This window comes from Cuculus canorus, chromosome 3 (genome assembly GCF_017976375.1).
Source record: "Cuculus canorus isolate bCucCan1 chromosome 3, bCucCan1.pri, whole genome shotgun sequence".
Classification (NCBI taxonomy): domain Eukaryota; kingdom Metazoa; phylum Chordata; class Aves; order Cuculiformes; family Cuculidae; genus Cuculus; species Cuculus canorus.
This window is the reverse complement of record NC_071403.1, coordinates 71254896-71269347: the sequence shown is the minus strand read 5'-3', so window position 1 is coordinate 71269347 and position 14452 is coordinate 71254896. Positions and strand designations below refer to the sequence as shown.

General features: G+C 45.7%; 1 long non-coding RNA gene across 2 annotated transcripts in view; it reads left to right on the top strand.

The window, feature by feature from the left end:
• LOC128851862 (uncharacterized) overlaps positions 1-14452 on the top strand; it is a 78398-nt gene that overhangs the window by 4397 nt on the left and 59549 nt on the right. For both annotated transcript variants that reach the window (XR_008449394.1, XR_008449393.1), the window contains exon 2: positions 14147-14257. This is a non-coding gene — a long non-coding RNA (uncharacterized LOC128851862). The remainder of the gene's footprint in view (positions 1-14146; positions 14258-14452) is intronic.

Here is a 14452-nt window from a genome sequence, read left to right as displayed (position 1 = left end):
CCCATCACTTCTTCAGGGCAAAGAGGGATCAACATCGGCATCTTTCAGGGACTGGATGTGATGCTGGTTTCATTCAACATCTTCATCTGTGACCTGGAGAGGGCAGCAGACAGCAACATCCCCAACTTTGCAGAGATGAGCAAGCAAACAATGCATGATGATGGGGAGCTGAGTGAGGAGTCAAAAAGGTGACAGATGAAAGTATAATAAGTGTATCTAAGTCACACCTACACGATATTGAGCTCAAAATGGGCAGTTGGAGCACTCAGGAAGGGGCTCCCGCAGCCGTCACAGGCAGGTCATTCCTGGGAAAGCAACTGAACACCATTAGTACACCCTCAGAAAGGGTCCTGGAGACAAAACAGACGGCATCTCAGGGCCACTGCAGAGAACCATGGCAAACCCACAGTCTGCGTCCTGTGTGCAGTCAGACCTGATCCTGTGCACCTCAGCACGGGCAGAGAAGTGTTAGACTTCGAATTTTTAAAGGGTGGAGGTATTGCCTGGCAGGGAGAGACCAGAAAGACTGGAACAGTTTGATGTGGAATGTAACTGAGGCTCACAAAGTCACTCTGAGCTGAGCAGGGAGCTGTTGTTCACCGAGTCTTGCCATGGGAGAGCTGGCAGTCACTCAGTGGAAGCAGTAGGAGATGGGTTTAAGAGATGAAAGGTGCTGCTCTCCACAGAAAGGTCTGAATGTCTGGAACTTGCTGCGCTAGGACATTATGGTTCTGATGCTCTCAGCGAGCTCAAAAAAGGCACAGGCAAACTGTCTGTAGACACTGCAGGGATGTACCCTCTAACACCACCCATCCAACAGCCATGAACACTGAGGAAATGAGATGCAGAAAGTGACCAGGCTCAGGTGTTCTCCTTAGACACATTGCCAGCAGAGGAGACAAAGCATTTTGTCTGGATGGTCCCAGCAGGGATGTTTTTCTATCCTTATATGTCTAATTTTCGGTAATGATGAGCTGGTCAGTTCCTACAGCACTAGAGGAAGCTTTAGTAGAGTCATCCTCCCAGTGCAGGGTGGGCTTGGTACCAGACCAAGTGGTTTTATAAGGAGGGAGGAGGAGAAAGTTGGTAATTGCTTACCTTCACAGCCTTCCCAGGCAGGAGCTGGGCACAGTCTGAAGTTTTCTCATGTTGCCTTTATGTAATAGACTAATAGAATCTTAGAATTGGTTGTTTGGAAAAGCCCTTTGAGGTCCAACTGTACCTGTCTACGACTAAACCATATCCCTGAGCACCTTATCTACCTGTCTTTTAAACACCTGCAGGGATGGAGATTCCACCACTACCCTGGACAGCTGGTTCCAGTGCCTACGAACCCTTCTTCAGTGAAGAATTTTTTCCTGATATCCAATCTAAACCTCCCCTGGTGCAACTTGAGGCCATTTCCCCTTGTCCTGTCACCTGTTCCTTGGGACGAGAGACCAGCATCCACCTTGCTGCAAACTCCTTTACAGGAGCTGCAGAGAGCAATGAGGTCTTCCCTCAGCCTTGTTTTTTTCCAGGCTAAACAGCCCCAGGGCCTTCAGCTACTCCCAGAACCTCTGTGCTCCAGCCACTTCCCCAGTTCCATTCCCCTTCTCTGGGTGTGCTCCAGACCTCAATGTTTTTCTTGTGGTAAGGGGGTGAAAACTGAACCCAGGATTGGAGGTGCAACCTCACCAGCACTGAGTACAGGAGGATGATACTGTTTCTACTCCTGCTGGCCACACCATGGCTGATCCAAGCCAGGTTGCTGTTGGCCTTCTTGGCCACCTGGGCACACTGCTGGCTCATGTTCAGCCTCTGTCAACCAACACCCCCTGGTCCTTTTCTGCCAGGCAGCTTTCCAGCCGCTCTTCCCCAAGCCTGTAGCACTGCACAGGGTTGTTTTGTCCCGAGTGCAGGACTCAGCACTTGGCCTTGTTAAACCTCATCCCACTGGCCTCAGCCCATCAATCCAGCCTGTTCAGATCCCCCTGCAGAGCCTCCCTACCCTGAAGCAGATCAATACTTCCACCCAGCTCAGTGTTATCCACATAGGAGTGAGGACAAGGCTTTTACTGAGCCTGTGTGTTAAAGTCACAGAATGACAATGAGCAGTTTGTTCATTTTCACTGCAAAGCGTGCATCTTTCTGTCCCTGCTTTGAGACAGTGGCAGTCCCTTCTGTGGTGCTTCTTCAACCGCAGGGTAAATTAAGAATTAGGAAAGACACACTCCTGTCTGAGTCACCAGCCCTGTCCAAATGATCATTCAAAGCTGTATTGTGCTGGGGAAGGCTCAGAACTGTGGAAGCCAATTTGAAAAGTACTGATTCCTTAATAACGATGAGTAACTCCAGTGGGAGGGGATTGGGCTGGCACAAGGCACCTTTCTTCTTAGTGTAAAAGCCATTCCACAATGTCAAATGCTTTGGCTGCCTATGGGGTGCCAGTACTGCCTAGAGGTAAAAGCGAGTAGGCATTGAGGGCACAATAATATGGAAAGCTAAGCTGTAGAGTCTTTCTGTGAGTAAGACATCCAAAACTAATCCACAAGCCTGTAGAACAGGACACAAAGTACTAGTTTTTTTGATGAGAAATACATGTCAAAGGCTCAGATGTCTAATATCCCTTGCTTTTCCAGCAGAAAGCTTTTAGTGAGGTTCCTGGAACATTCAGCCAGACACTGCTGCCAAATCTGCAGCCACAGGGGGCTCCCAAGCCGTTAAAAAAAGCTCTTTAGTCCATTAACTTCTTTGGATTTGTAGGATTACTGTACCGAGGACTGGCATGATACTAAGCACCCTCACACAGTTCTACTGACTGTTAAGAGAACAGTCCCCAGGCATTTTCCTCTCCGAAACAAATATCTCAAGAACATCACAGCTGTAAGGCTTCCTATTCAAGTGGTCTCTTAAGTGTCTCACCCCAGCACCTCCCTTCATGCTCCTCGATGTGAAGTGGAATGAGGGATTCCATGGTTTATCAACAGAGCTGAGACCCACGCTCAGGCAGACAAAAGACAGCATTGCTTGAGCTGCATCTTAGAGCAGAAATATTGATCTGGCAAAAGGAGTAAGGAGTTTCTTATAGCTTTAAAAGTAAAAAAGAGACCCCCAAACCCTCTTTCTTACTGAAAGAGTGTTGAAGCACTGGAAGAGACTGTCCAGGGCAGCGGTGGAGTCTCCATCCATAGAGGGATTCAAAATATGTGTAGATGTGGCACTTCAGGACATGGTTTAGTAGGCACAGTGGGTTTGGGCTGATGGTTGGACTGGATGAGCTTAAAGGTCTTTTCCAAGCCTAATGATTTCATGATCTTTGAGAGGCAGCTCCATCAAGGGGGAGGTGGCAATTAAAACAGCTTTGCCCAAGGAGGGAAAAGAAAACACTTAAAAAAAACCACTTAAAATCCTTTATTAACTACAAAACTACTTAAAAGATTTAGCAAGTGAGAATAGTAACAAATACCAAAGGGCCAGATGATACTACCAGTTACACTCCGAAAGTGCAGTTGGAAATAGGAGCTAATTTCATAAACCAAGAGGAATGCAGGCTGATAGCATTACCGCTCAAATAAAAATACCATTCATTCTAGTTTTCTGCAGAGTCCTGACTTTCTTCTGCTTCTAGCCGTAATGACACAATTGTCCAACACTGTTTGCTGACCGATTCCCCTCTTTCCTTTAGCTCCACGTGTGCTCCTGGGACTCTTTACACAGAACACTCTTACTTTACCCAGCTCTGAACTTTCAAACTTGCGTTGCATTACATCGACATATTACATCCTCTTATTAAATGACATTCCCAACATGAAGTGGTGGGAATCAGGTATTTCAAAGCCCATATGTGCTGCCCACAATCCTTCTATGGCTCCATACTCAGCAGCCTAGAAGTGTTCCTACTTAACTGGTGAAAGTAGCAGTGGAAATAGCAGATTGGATTGACAGGATTGAGAGTGGATTTGGAGCAGCCCTGAAGGGAAGGACTTCAGGTCTGCTGGTGCATGAGAAGCTCAACAGGAGCTGGCAACGTGTGTTTGCAGCCCAGAAAGCCAGCTGTATCCTGGACTGCATCAAAAGCAGCATGACCAGCAGGACAACAGAAGTGATTCGGCCCCTCTGCTCCGCTCTGGTGAGGCCTCACCTGGAGCCCTGCGTTCAATTCTGGAGTCTTCAGCATAAGAAGAAGATGGATCTGTTGGGGTGAATCCAGAGGCCATGAAGATGGTCTGAGAGCTGGAGCAACTCCCATACAAGGACAGGCTGAGAGAGTTGGAGTTGACTAGCCTGGAGAAGAGAAGGCTCTGGGGAGATCTTAGAGCAGCCTTCCAGTACTGAAAGGGGACAGTCTTGATCAGGGAGTGCAGGGATAGGATGAGGGGAAAGGGTTTTCAGCTGCAGGATGGAAAATTGAGATGAGATCTTTGGAAGAAATGTTTTCCTGTGAGTGTTGTCGTGCCCTGGCCTGGATTGCCCAGTGAAGTTGTGGCTGCCCCATCCCTGCAGGTGTTCAAGGCCAGGTTGGATGAGGCTGTGAGCAACCTGATGCAGTGGAAGGTGGCCCTGGGGTTGGAACTGGATGGTCTTTGAGGTCCCTTCCAACCCAGACCACTCCACAATTCTAGGATTCTAGTCCTGGTCAGAGTTCATAAGGAACTTCTTAGTGTTGTCTCACCCTTGCCAAAAACTTCAAAGTTTACAGAAATATCCTGATAGGTAATTTCGAGCAGTTGGAGCTCTTTGCTCTGTGAACCCTGCAAAATGGTCCTGAGTGTCTGACTCTGTGACTGTCAGTGCTACATTTCCTTCTCTTGCCCACATGGGTCTCCTTCCAATCAGTAAATAGACTGAGATCCAAGGGGAAATAAATTCCCTCTGGAAAGAAGCCCCCATTTTCTGAACACTCAAGGTTTCTATAATGATAACAGAGAAAGGGAGCTGTAGCCATTATTCCCCTCCCTCAGCCTTGGTTTATAGCATTTCCAATATTAGAACTGGAACTTGTGCAAGAGGAGAAAGAGAAAATCGATTTTGAAATATAATATGAGATGGTGCAAAGCCCTTTGCACACAGCACATAAAATAATAGGATCCTTTCAGGAGACAGCAGAACTACTTAGATATGCAAGTTGTGCACACTCACCAGTTCCCTGCTCCCAGGAGGATGGTGGATACCTGCGCTGTGTCCTGATATAGAGCTGGGACACAGCTGAACCCAAGAGCCCCTGGGATCTTGCAGTTGGAATTCACATACCCGTAGAGGGTTACCCTTGTTTGAACAGTTCTTATCTTGCTGCAATTAATCTTTTCAAGGAAATCTAGTTTAACTTCACACGATGAATTTTCTTTCCCTGTGAACTGTCACAACATAAAACAACATTTTTTCCCTGATCTTCCATGTTCTTGTATTTCTCATTCTGCTTATTGCAGGTTTTTTCAGCCTCAAGTTCTATAAAACACCTCTGAGCAGGACTCCTGCTCAGAGAAGGGCACCAAAGTTGATAAGGAGGAAGAATGTGTTTTATCAGATAGACACAGAAAAACAGATAATATTGCAGATAATTAAAAACTGACTGCATGTTTTAATGAAATAACACTATAGGTCTCTCTTGAGAACCAGCTGTGGGTTTGGTCACTCATGAATTTAACTGTCATAAGGAGGCTTTGAGCAATCCTTATAATGTGGCCAGCAGGGCCAGGGAAGTGATTGTCCCCCTGTACTCGGCATTGGTGACACTGCACCTCAAATCTTGGGTTTAGTTTTTGGCCCCTCACTACAAGGACATTGAGGGGCTGAAGTGTGTACAGAGAAGGGCAGTGAAGCTGGTGAAGGGACTGGAGAACAAGTTTTGTGAGAGGTAGCTGAGGGAACTGGGGTTGGTTAGCCTAGAGAAAAGGAGGCTGAGGGGAGACCTCATCACTGTCTACAACTGCCTGAAAGGAGGTTGTGTTGAGGTGAGTGTTGATCTCTTCTCCCAAGTGGTGAGAGGAAATGGCCTCAAGTTGCACCAGGAGAGGTTTAGATTAGATATCAGGAAAAAATTCTTCATGGAAAGGGTTCTCAGGCACTGCCAGAGGCTGCCCAGGGAGGTGGTGGAGTCTCCATCCCTGTACTTTAAAGATGAGCAGACGAGGTGCTCAGGGGTGTGGTTTAGTAGTGGATAGGTACAGTTGGACTTGATGATCTCAAAGGAGTTTTCCAACAAAGCAATTCTATGATTCTAACACACTGGCCCCTGTCATCCCAAATGTTCGTTTTCCACTGCAGGGTCGTTATTATCCTTTTTCACTCCTCAGAGTTCACCCACTTCTTACCTGGCATTCTTTCCCCATGATCCTGTCCTCTACCTAAGCGCAACAGAGCTGGAAAATATATAAGGAAGCTTTCCACAAGGCGCGAGACCGCTCAGTCCCCGTATGTAGAAAATCAGGCAGGAGAGGGAAGAGACTGGCATGGCTGAGTCGAGACCTGCTGGTTAAACTAAAAAAGTAGAAGGAACTGCACAGGCAGTGCAAGCAGGGACAGGGAACCTGGGACGTGTCTAGAGACGCTGCCCAGTTGTGTAGGGATGAAGTCAGAAAGTCCAAGGCGCAGCTGGAGCTGAACTTGGCAGGGGAAGTAAAGACCAACAAGAAGGGCTTTTACAGGTACATCAATCAAAAGAGGAAGATCAAAGAGAACGTACCCCCAGTGATGACTGGAAATGGGGATCATGTATCAACAGATAAGGAGAAGGTTGAGATACTTATCTTTTTTGCCTCAGTCTTCACCAATAACTGCTCTCCTCTCCCCTCCTGGGTCATGGGACAGAAAGATGTTGACCAGGAGAGTAAACCGCCTCCCAAAGTAGAGGAGGATCAGGTTCGCGAACACCTGATGAACCTGAACATATGTAAGTCTATGAGACCTGATGAGATGCATCCCAGAGTCCTGAGAGCATTGGCAGATGTGGTTGCCAAGCCATTCTCCAAGATATTTGAAAAGTCATGGCAATCAGGAGAAGTCTCTGGTGACTGGAAGAAAGGGTAACATTGTGCCTGTTCTTATAAAGGCTACAAAAGACAACCCTGAGAACTACTGGCCTGTCAGCCTCACCTCTGTGCCTGGGAAGATTGTTGAGCAGATCCTTCTAGAAGCTATACTAAAGCACATGGAGGACAGGGAGGTGATTAATGGCAGCCAGCATGGCTTCACCAGGAGCAAGTCCTATCTGACCACCTTGGTGGCTTTGTATGATGGGGTAACTGCAGCAGTAAGCTGACGAATGTGATCTATCTAAACTTCTGTAAAGCCTTTGACACAGTCCCCCACAACATGCTTCTCTCTAAATTGGAGAGAGATGGATTTGATGGGTGGACGGTAAAGTGGATAAGAAACTGGTTGGATGGTCGTATTCAGAGAGTAGTGGTCAATGCCTCAAAGTCCAGATGGAGATCCGTAACAAGTGGTATCCCTCAGGGCTCCATACTGGGACCGGTGCTGTTTAATATCTTTATCAATGATATTGACAGCGAGATTGAGTGCACCCTCAGCAAGTTTGCAGATGACACCAAGCTGAGTGGTATAGTTGCCACACCGGAAGGACAGGATGTCATCCAGAGGGACCTGGACAGACTGGAGAAGTGGGCCTCTGAGAACCTCATGAGCTTCAACAAGGCCAAGGGTAAGGTCTTGCACCTGGGTTGGGGCAATCCCTGTTTTCAGTACACAGTGGGGGGATGATGTGCTTGAGAGCAGCCCTGCAGAGAAGGACTTGGGGGTGCTGGTTGATGAGAAGCTTGACATGAGCTGGCAGTGTGCGCTCGCAGCCCAGAAGGCCAACTGTATCCTGGGCTGCATCAGAAGAAGCATGGCCAGCAGGTCGAGGGAAAGTGATTCTGCCCCTCTATTCCTCTCTTGTGAGACCACATCTGGAATAGTGTGTCCAGTTCTGGAATCCTCAACATAAGAAGGATATGGAGCTGTTAGAACAGGTCCAGAGGAGGCTACAAAGATGATCGGAGGCCTGGAGCACCTTTCCTACGAGGACAGGCTGAGAGAGTTGGGCTTGTTCAGCCTGGAGAGGAGAAGGCTCAGAGGGGGGTCTTATAGCAACCTTCCAGTACCTGAAGGGGGCCTACAGGAAAGCTGGAGAGGGACTATTCATAAAGGCTTGTGAGGATAGGACCAGGGGGAACAGGTATAAACTGGAGGAGGCAGATTTCGACTGGGCATTAGGAAGAATTTCTTGACTATGAGAGTGGTGAGACACTGGCACAGGTTGCCCAGGGAGGTTGTGGATGCCCCATCCCTGGAGGTGTTCAAGGTCAGGTTGGATGGAGCGCTGGGGAGCCTGATTTAGTGAGATGTCCCTGCCCATGGCAGGGGGGTTGGAACTAGATGATCTTTAAGGTTCCTTCCAACCCTAACTGTTCTATGATTCTATGATTTTCTTTGTCCCATAGACTAAAAATGAGCACAGTCCTGCTATATGACTTGCCTCTGCTTCTTAAAGTTAGATAAAAGCATACTTAATGTGCATAATAAACCTTTTTTACAAGACATTATTTTAGCTTTATATTTTTTAAATGTTGCTCATAAAAGTGCCTGTTTTGCTGCTTTTTTCCTCTTTCCTTTGTTCTCTTCTCACCTTGGAGGTCAGCTTGGTTTCTTAGAACAGCTCAGTCCCTGCCTGTACAGAATGTACCATTGCATTCCAGTGGCTTCAAGCCTTTACATTTAAATCCACTAACTCTGGGATACAGAGTGGCCTTCAGCAGGAGAAGTGTCGCTGGATATTGAAGGGGATGAAGAAGAGATGAAACACCAATTCTAATGCCTGATGTACTCCTGTATCCATTGTGCCTCAGCCCTGACCTTAGAGACAGGAATCTGCAGCTAAGAGACCACGGGATAACTTTTATTTTCCCAAGGTATCTCGAGGTGGCTGTCTCATGGCCTGTGCCAGGAACCACTGTCTCTCATCCTTTATGGGGGCCATTCAAACTCTTAGCCTTCTCACTTGAATGTACATCCATTAATCAACAAACATCATTTTTGCTTCTGCGTCTTTTTCAGAGTCAAGTCCATTTGTCTTATGCTTGCAGTCTCTAGACAGTTTAATGAAGTGTTGACATGTACTAATGACAAGCAAAGAGCTGCAGCGCTTCTTTGTGCAGGGGTGCTGGCTCCTTCTTTCATATTGAGAGCACCAGTATTCTATAGCCAGGACTCCAAACTACTATAGGCAAAATGCAGGGCATTTTGAAGCACTCTTCAGAATTTTTGAGCGCTGAAAAAAAGTGGAATTAATATATTTCAGAAACTTTATATTTTTACAATATAAAGTTGCCCATCTGTGACGAAAAGCAGCCATGAGTCTATGAGGCAATAGGCATCTGCAGTGCCTTGCAGAAGAGGTGAAACTATCAGTCTTGAGATTTTCTCGGTCTGATTTCACTGTTCCAGCCACTTTGCAGAGCTTTGCCATCCAGGGTGTCACAATGGCTATAATGAAAACATATTATAAACATAAGAGGCATAATTACCAAAATAAATAGCTGAATGAGCTGAATTATGCTAATTCTCGTAGCTGCAAAGGCAAGGTATATCCATCCCAAACTTGTGTGAACTGTCTGACACACAAAGCACAGGCACAGGCTTGAGTTTGCATCAATGTCAAAAAATCTAGACTTTCATAGAATCACAGAATAACAGAATGGTTTAAGTTGGAAGGGACATTAAAGCCTATCCAGTTCCAACTCCCCTGCCATGGGCAGGGATACCTTCCACTGGATCTGGTTGCTCAAAGCCCCATCCAGTTTTTACCAATCACTCTCTCTGGCCCTGCCAGATTCATTCTCAGTGAGCTCCTAATAAGTGCTTGCTATTGCTCCAGGACTGTGGTTTCTGCTTCCAGGCTGATTCTCCTTGTCTGTTGGAGCAGGATTACAGACAGACGAATCAGGCTGTCTCAATGGCAGGCCGACAGCTTTTCAAGCACTTCTTGAATCTCATTCAGACAGAGCTTACCTGTGGGACAGCTTATGCTGCTCCTGCCATCAAGAAGAACCCAGCATGTTTCTTGCACCCTGGCCGAGATCCAGCCAGGGCATCCATCTCCCGCTGCTTTCTCCTGGGCAGGTACATTGCAGGGTGATAGCCAGGGCAGAGCAGGAAAGGTATGGCCCTGCACCTGTGTGAGGGGTAGCAAGAGGAGGCAAATACAGCGTTTTTTCTGTAATTCTTGCTGCCTACACAGCGAGCTGAGGGGGAATAATGGCAGCAAAAAAGTAGGTAGGCTGGGGGCCAGAAAGAGGGAGGAAGAGAAGAAAATGGGAGATGTGGAAGTACTTCGGTATATCAAACAGATATACACAGACCCAGGTCCCACCAGGGACAGTAACAGAACTGAGCTCCTTTGGTTTTTCAGGTTTTCTTATGAATTTGGCATTTACTGAACTCTTCTGAGAATAAACAGGTTTGCAGTGCAGGTTCATGATCTTGCTTTGTAACAGACTTTCTGTAAGATGCAGTAAAGAAGACAGCCTGTTTCTCACTTAAAAGGGAAGGGTTCTTATCTTCCTTACAGGTGTGTCCAAGGCTGTTCCTTTCTGAGTTGCTTAGACATTATTTTGAGGTGGTTCCTACCATACACAAAACATGAGTTGCCTGAGATTCGCGTGTATTCCAAAAGAAATGCTTTTCAAGTTTTGCTAACTCTTTGTCTGAATCCAACATATCCTGAGAACATGGAGCATCCCATGGTATAGAAACTAGGTTTTATGATTTCTTTGGTTTATTGTTCCTTGGTATATGAGCATGAGTGGGGGAAGAGACAATTCAAACAGCAAAGCCCTATCACAGAAGTGAAGTAAGGCCAGAGCAGGATGCACTGTGCTCAGTGCAGGTCCTTTGTGTCTATCCTTGCTCCCATAGCAGCCCTCTCCCACAAACTCATTCCCTCTATGTGTCTCCCCAAACCCGGAGAATGGCTTTATTCGGTGCTCAGTTCAATGTCAGTATTTGTTCATATTCAGTATCTGATTTTCAGATTAATAATTTCATAGAATCATGGAAAGGTTTGGGTTGGAAAGGACCTCAAAACCCATTCAGTTCCAAACACCTCTGCCATGGGCAGGGCCATCTCCCACTGGATCAGGTTGCTCAAAGCCCCATCCAACCTGGCCTTGAACACATCCAGGGATGGAGCAGCCACAACTTCCCTGGGCAACCTGGACCAGGGTATCACCATCCTCACGAGAAAACATTTCTTCCTAAGACCTCATCTCAATCTCCCCTCTTTCAGCTTAAAGCTGCTCCCCTTTGCCCTATACCTGCACTCCCTGATCAAGAGCCCCTCCCCAGCTTTCCTGTAGCCCCTTTCAGAACTGGAAGGCTGCTCTAAGGTCTCCCCAGAATTTCTTCTTGGTCTCCCCACAGGATTTATCATAACTACATCAAATGCTTTTTAAGGAGTTAATGTGCCTTCATAAAGCTCCTATGAAGTTAAAGGAACAGAGTTGCCCTTGTATCAACAGTGGATTAATTCAAAGTCTAGGAAAGGAAGAGGCAACCCATGCTGCAATGAAAGGGTTTGCTATTTTGGATGTCCTGCCCAGCCTAGTCACTGCAGCCAGACCATGAGCAATGATAGCAGTACTAGAATTAATTAAAGAGGAGGTACTTTTGCACAACCAGTATCACCAGAAGGAGTGCACACACATGAAACAATCAGCAAAACACTCCCAGCACACTCCTTTCCTTGTTGACTTTCCTGAATAAAACAATTTAGACAACAATCAAAGCAGTCAGGAAGTGCATTGCACTTACACTGCTATCATGATACCATTTGCACCACCCAGAAGCAAGTTCAGAGTGTGATTCTTCCAATCAGCTCAAAACTCCCACTTCATCTAGCAGTGTTTATGCTGAGCCTTTGACCAGAACCATTTTTTACCTTCTTGCACATAAAGGGAAAATAGAACAGAGGAACAGATTTACAGTCTTGAATTCCCTGTCTTAATAACAGCACCTTCTAGATAGGTGCATTGTGTCGGTGCTCTGGAATACCGGCTGCCCGAGGCTGCCAAGGTGTTTTGTGAATTGTCCGTGCTAGAAGAACTGGCATTCTTTTCCAACCTTTATGAATCTATGAAGATCTGGAGTTAAAGGGTATCTTCAACCAAGACTGAACTCCTGATGAATTCATGTGTCTTGCTTGATCTTACTGGTTTTGATGTTGTGCTATTGGATTTTACTGTAAACATCAAAACAGTAATATTCTCCTATGATTTATTCTTTAAAAAAGTAATTCCTGTTATAACATTCACGCAATCGCAAAATCATTTATGTTGGTAAAGTCCTTTAGGATCATCAGCTCCAACCCTTAACCCAACACTGCCAACTCCACCGCTAAACCATGTTTCTAAACACCACATCCACATGGCTTTTAAATCCCCCCAGGGATGGGGATTCCATCACTGCCATGGGCAGCTTCTTCCAGTGCTTGACAACCCTTTCATTGCAGTACTAATTCCTAATATTCAACCTAAACCTCCCCTGGTGCAACCTGGGGCCATCTCCTCTCATCTTATTGCTTGTTGCTTGGGAGAAGAGACCAGAGCCCATCTCACTACAACCTCCTTTCCACGAGCTGCAGAGCGATGAGGTCTGCCCTCAGCCAAAGACCTTTTGTAGGAGTTGATATTGTAGTCACATAGCCAAGAGCTGACGATGGTTCTTTGCTCTTCTGTATGATGACATGAATCTGGTGTCAGTTTCCTTAACCAAATACTCAACATTCACGGAACTGCAAGTGAAAGCACTATCAAATAGTTCAAAGGCTTTGCATGTTATGAAGTAGCCTCGTAAAATGTAAAGATTTTGTGATAGAATCATTTGAAGTGAAAAAACAGAATCGGGTTTTTAGGCTCCAGAGTTGCATGTGTATGTCCTGCAGTAAAGGAGTGCAGTCACCTTGCTCTCATCTACTGTTTAAATAAAAGATAGGAAATTGGAACTCCTTTTTTAAAGACCTTGAAGCATAGGACTCCTGCTCTCCACATCAGTGTGTGTACTTAGCATGCAATGAGCTAGGCATGAAAGGGTGCAGGGTAGCACTACCTCATGGTCTATTTGAGAGAATTAAGAGATAAGGGGGAAGAAAGTCAAGTCTATCTTTAGCTTTGAAATGTATGGCCACGATAGCATCTGGGCAAATGAACGTGATCTGATCAAAAAGCTGAGTGGCAGGGATATCTTTCGTTCATGCATCTTTAAAAACAGTGCAAGCCAAGATGTTGGAACCATAGGGAGGAAGTTAATCTTACTTTCAACTAAAGATTTACTAAAGCCTGTGGCAAAGAATTTAAATGTTAACAGATCAATTTCTCTTGCAGAAATACAATTCTACTGATTCTCTTTCTTTCATTATTAATGTACAGGCTTTGTAGAACAGGCAGCTTAGAATGAGCAAAGCAATTTATCTTTGTGTAATAAGACCACGTGAAGCCATACAGCCATTATGAGCCTCTGTGTAGCCTTGGAGCTGTAAGATCAGGCTGCTTTAAGCAGCTAAAGATAGTAAGGTCGCTGAGATTCTCCCATCCCACTGCCCCCAGCTGCGTCTTTTCCAGCTTTCACCCTTCTTCTGTAGGAAAGAAACTGCTCAAGCCTTTCATAAAGAGCTGTGTCTGTGTATAAAGCTGTACATCAGGCTGCATTTTTAAGCATATTCAAAGGAAATTTGAGCACAGTGAGAACCGGGGTCACTTTGATGTATTGTAAAATAAGTGCCATAACCCAAATTTCTTTCCCAGGGCAGGTCCGCCCCCTGCACTTCTGCTCCTTGCTTTGGGTAGGCAATGTCCTTATTTCAGGAGAAGCTATTTTTCCCAGGCCACGGAAGTATGTTACCTTCCAGAAATCTGGAACACTATGGTCAACACATGAATTCATATGCTGATCTCTACTATGCTCAAAGGGAATTTCTGTGGCTTGTTGAACTGACTTGGAGATCTGCTTTGTTAAGTAATAGCTGCCATGCTATCATATAGACAGAGTATTTTGAAAGCCTTACAAAAGATATTTTTTCCCTTCATTGGTGTGGACTGTGAACCCCAGATTTGCTCAACAAAAGCAGATTTTAAAATAAAATCTCATGTAAAACCTCTTGTTTCCCTTGCAGATGCCTCCTTGTTGGCCTGCATCAAAGCAATGTCACGCATGGCCAGCAGTAGTGTGCTACAATTTGCTGCCTTCGTCATAGAAGCAGGGATGAAAGTCCTTAATGAGCATGGTAAGAAATAGGATCTGTTGGTCAGAAAAATTAGATTTGCGGTGCTGGTAATCTTAAAGGTGTGGGAGATTGACAGCTGTCTTCAGACCAAGATGACGGAGAATTACTTTTTATTTCTTTTGCCATCCTTGCTACAACACTGTATTTAGTCTTTCCATGATGAGTGTTCCAGCAATTCCAGATGTGGATGGTATT